This window comes from Colobus angolensis, unplaced genomic scaffold (genome assembly GCF_000951035.1).
Source record: "Colobus angolensis palliatus isolate OR3802 unplaced genomic scaffold, Cang.pa_1.0 Scaffold86, whole genome shotgun sequence".
NCBI classification, from domain to species: Eukaryota; Metazoa; Chordata; class Mammalia; order Primates; family Cercopithecidae; genus Colobus; species Colobus angolensis.
Window position 1 is genome coordinate 10,577,960 of NW_012122487.1, and position 5,211 is coordinate 10,583,170.

The window sequence follows — 5,211 nt, forward strand, 5'->3', positions numbered from 1 at the left end:
GTTTTCGTAAGCTAGCTGTTTTACATAATCCACCCCTGACTCGGCATTTCCAAATATTCTGCTGGCCGTGGTTAAAAGTCTGTGTACAAAGTCTGCAAAGGGCTCATCAGGCCCCTGTTTGACCCCCGTGAGCGAAGCTCCTGGATCCACTCTAACAGGGAGTTTTCTCCAGGCTTTGGTAGCCGCTGCTTGGATTTGAGAAAACAGTCCGGGATCGTACTGCATCTGAACATCAGTTTCTGTGTAATTACCCGAGCCAGTTAGCACATCAAAATCCCAACCATTTCTGGCTTGTTGGTTTCTCTTGGCCTTATCTCTACAATTTTCATAAAATTCTGACTTCCAAATCAGATGGTCGCCTCCGGAAAGAACTGCTCTAACTAAGGTATTCCAATCTATGGGAGTGAGCCAATTTTCGGCCACAGATTTGACTATGGCCAGGGTGTACGGGGCAGTAGCTCCGTATTGCGAGACAGCGGTTTTTAGTTCTTTTATTACAGTAAATTCAAACCCATTGTGGTGTCTCCAGGCTCGGCCCTGCGCATCTGTAGTTTCAGTTACTGGAAAAACATCTCGAGGAGAGGAATCCTCCCTATCCCTACTACCAAGCGACCTTCCTTTTAGGACATGCTGTCCAGGTCTCTGAGGGTGAGAGTGTTTCTCTATTCCTTTAGGGTATCGAACGCTCTCACTTCCTGTCCTTAATTTCCGTAACCTAGTGATTAAATACTGATGTAGTTCTTTGAGCTTTATTTGCTCTTCAAGTTGTGCAATCTTTTCTCTAAGCTCCTCTTTTGGGTCTATTACTGCCATAACTGTGGGGGCAGAAGCCTTATTATAGGGAGGAGGATAAGTAAGAGTTTGTGGCCAGTCAGAATTATGATATTTTGCTGCCCCTTCCTCCAAATTATCCCAGTCTACTTCTGAACGGTTAAGGTTATTTTTACTTTTGTTTTCATTAGTTGTAGGTAAAACTGGGTATTTTTTTTGCCTTTTCCTTATTTGATGTTTCTATGCTTGTTATCGAGGGGGCCCCAGCCTCCTCTTCGTCGCTCTGTAGTGATATCAAGTCTATTTCTTTACTAGGTGTGGGTTTTTTGAGGTCAGTTTGGGAACTGCCTCTTAATATTTCCTCAGTCTGAGCAACTGCTGCCATTACCTCAGGATCTTTTTCTTTTCTATCTATTATATCCTTGATTAAGTTCCAATAAGAAAAAGCTGTCACCGGAACCTTTTCTGGACCAAAAGTAGTATAATAATCTTGAAAACAGTCTGCCACTCTACGCCACCTCTTTATGTCAATGGTTCCCTCTTGCAGAAACCAAGGGCAGGTATCTTTTACAAAATCAAAAAATCTAAACAAATCATTACTTTTAACCTTTACTCCTTGTGCTTTTAAAGCCTCTTTTAATTGCCCTACATAAATCTGATGCTGGCTTAATTCTTGTCCCATAATCAGACACTATTACTTACCTCTGGTTCCAACGCGGCAGGTTCCCGCGATGTCCGGAGGAGTTTCTTCCACTTTCACTTTCGGCTGACTTTAGTGCCTTCTTCCTCACTTTTTCCCCCATGTCCAGGTCCCTGTTCTAGGCGCCACATGTCCCGACCTGCAGGACAGTCCAACGGACCCTGAAAGGGGGAGTGGGAATGGAGGAGACAAGAAAACATGAGAAATGGAGACAAGACAAATAGCCTGATCAAGTCTCATTTAATGGTGGCAGTGCAATGCCTTATATAGGCTGGCAGGGGAAGAGGTTGGGCCAGGGCGGCAACCAGGGGCTGGGTTTTCTCAAATTACAATCGCGCATGCGCCATTAATTGGTATTTTTCCCGGGCACGGAATTGTGCCTGGGCTGTAGGCTGCATAGCTGCCTGGGCGCGAAAAAGGTTGGCGCGCGTGGGAAAAGTTTTGGCGCGCACGGGAAAAGTTGTTAATGAAGAACCCGGAAATATGCCATCTTGTCTCTGGTGATACGGAGCTTAAGCAACAGAAGCTGCGGCAATTTCCAGGCCTCACGGCTCCAGACAGGGAAGGAGGGAAAGGAAGGAAGGAAGGAAGGAAGAAAGGAAGGAAGGAGGGAGGGAGGATGGAGGGAGAAAGGAAGGAAGGAGTGAGGGAGGGAAGGAGGGAAAGGAAGGAAGGAAGGAGTGAGGGAGGGAAGGAGGGAAAGGAAGGAAGGAAGGAGTGAGGGAGGGAAGGAGGGAAAGGAAGGAAGGAAGGGAAGAGAGGGAGGGAGGAGGGAGGGAGGAAGGAAGGAAGGAGGGAGGGAGGAAAGAAAGAAGGAGTGAAAATAACTAATCTTGAATCGTATGGGTTTTAATTTTATGCAAGCAACAAATGTTGTCATTCCTGAGCAAATTATTTAAATATAGTAGACATTTTTTAACACTGGGATGAACAAAATGGAAAAATATTGGAGGACTTTAGAGGAGAGGAAGATCAATATTATTAGGCTATCTGTATTTTCTAACTGTCCTTATCAAAGTTGAGCTCCTACCCTCCCACAGAGATTGGGAGTCAGGGGCTCTACCTTTCTTGATTACATTTCATATAGGTGGGTCCCAAGTCCTTGAGAAAGATTTTCCTGAGTTGTATAAAATTTACATCTTAAAGGGGCAGAAAAAGAATTTACAATTTCAAGTTTTCTAAACACTCTAAGAAAAGGGTAGTCAGGGGCTTATAGTTGGGAAGAGCCTCTAAAGTTTAATCAAGCTGAGGGAGATATTAGACTAGATTGGTCAATGCCAACAACCTCTGATAAAAACATACCTGAAGCTCCTCCCTCTGCCTTTTCTATGATAAAGCTTTCCCATTTTCCTGCCTACCTTTCCATCTCTGCTAAACACAAGCGTTAGTGTTGCAGGGCTTTTCCTTAGTTCAGCAAAAGATGAGGTCCTTGTCACATGGCCACAAAAATTTAGGCTTGCAGACAATCTGAAGGGTTAGTAAGGCAGGGTTTTATTGGGTGAAAAGGGAAACAGGGACCCTCCATGAAGCCAGAGTCCCTGCTGGTGCACTTCCCACATCGCAGTTTGAATTCCAGATCCACACAGGAAGAAGAGGGGCCAGGCTCCTCCCTGCTGCAAATGGCTTAGAACGTCTGGCTCCACCCCAGCGCACATTTCTCCAAGTACACGGGCTGGTTGGAGTTTTTCTGGGGAACCCTTCCCACCTGGCAGTCTCAATAGTGTCTGACTCCCTTGCTTTAGCAAGCTCCAAATAAAGAGTTCCTGCTTATTTTCATTTGGGTTGTCTTCTTTAATTGCCAAACTGGAAAATATAAAAATTTTCTGTAATGGAGATCTTCATCTTCAGACATATTCAACCATTTTACATGTCATGTACCTTAGTGTATTTTATGCTGCTGAAACAGAATACCATAGACTGGGTAATTTAAAAAAAAAACATTTATTTCTTATAGTTCTGGAGGTTGGGAAGTCCAAGATTGAGAAGCTGCACCTGGTGAGTAGCTTATTGCTCTTTCATCTCATGGCAGAAGAGAAAAGAGGGAAAGAGCAAGCAAAAGATCAAACTCTTAGCTTCAAGCCTTTTTATAAACAACATTAATCCATTCATGAGTGTGGAGCCCTTGCGACCTAAACTTCTCGTATTATGCCCTATCTTCCAGCATGTTGGGGATTAATTTTCTAATGCATGCTTTCTGGAGAAAACATTCAAACTATAGCATAGTGATTATTATAATTATAACAAAAACAGAAACAGGTCTAAGGAAAATGATGTTTCTCCATATTTCAAATTAATAAAGCATTCTACTGAATTGTAAATTTAGGAATATTATTTCTGTATATTTTTATTGGATAACCTTTTACCCATGTCTGCATCTTTGCTCACAAAAAAACATATCCTGCAAAATACCAGTAAATTATATATTATAAGTTAATAAATGCAAATGATAGAGGGAAGGGTAAAGAGAATCCAGAGTGTGGCACAGGTGGAGTGGGTTGTTTTAAATAAGTAGATCTCAGGTGCATTTCATTGAGAAGGTGAAATTTGAGCGAAGTGTTAAAGAAAATTAATCATGTGGCTATCTTGGGTGTGAAACGAAATAGAACCTTGAAACCTCAAACTCACTAAGCCAAAGGGAAAGTTAAGCTTGGGAACTGAGTTGTGCAAACAGACACAACTTTTATCCCAAACAGACAGCTGTAATTTCACAACCCTATGTTGTGCCTCATATATAAGCCTGGTTCCTATAATCACTGGAATTCACATATCTCCCCAAAGGGACTCCCTCACAAATGGCTCACAAGGAAATTTTTTGAGGGCCCCAAAGTCTTTCAGAACATACATCCTTTCCTGTAAACTAGTCCTAAAACAGAGTCCTGTTAAATCTCACCCTGAAAATGTCAAAACCAGCTTATCTTCATAGGTACCTGACAAGGACAAGACTAGAAATCATCCTTCCACCCACTCCAAGACAAATTCAATGTTGACTTTACCCTCTACTCCCTCTTTTCACATGTGAAATGTAGATTCACTGAGTGTTAAAGTCTCACAGGAATGTAACCACTTGCCTCATTGTCCACCCTTCTTCCTTTTTTTCCCCCATCTTTCCCCTCCTGCATTCTCTTTTGCTTTTAAGTATTAGAGTTCTCAAAACAGTCTTTGGAAAAAGTACAGATGCACCTGTGATTTGTGTTTTTCCCAGGTGTATCCTCAACCTTGGAAAAATAGACCTAAATTAATTGAGATTTGCCTTAGTCACTTTTTGTTTTACAGGGGGAATATTATTCCAATCTTTGAGTGTGCTTGATGTGTTTGGAAAATAACAAGGAGACCAGCATGATAGAAAGGGTGATTCAAAGGGATTGGTGGGAGTAGAAGGATAATAGAGGATGAGGTCAGAGAGGCGATGGAGAGAGGTTTCAGATGGCATAGGGCCATAAGGTCTATAAAGACAATGGAACCACATTAGCTTTTACTCTGAAGGAAATGAAGAGTTGTTGGAGGACTTTGAGCAAAATAATCATTCAAATAATTTCATGTGATAAGAGAAAAGAACCTTGTAGTGAAGTCAGCACACCTGGCCTCTCTCCAATGCTGATCTTTCAAAAACTTGGAAGAAGTCCTGTAACCAGACACCAGACACTACTACTGCAGTTTTCTTTCTTTCTCTTTCTCTCTCTTTCTTTCCTTCCTTCCTTCCTTCCTTCCTTCCTTCCTTCCTTCCTTCCTTCCTTCCTTCC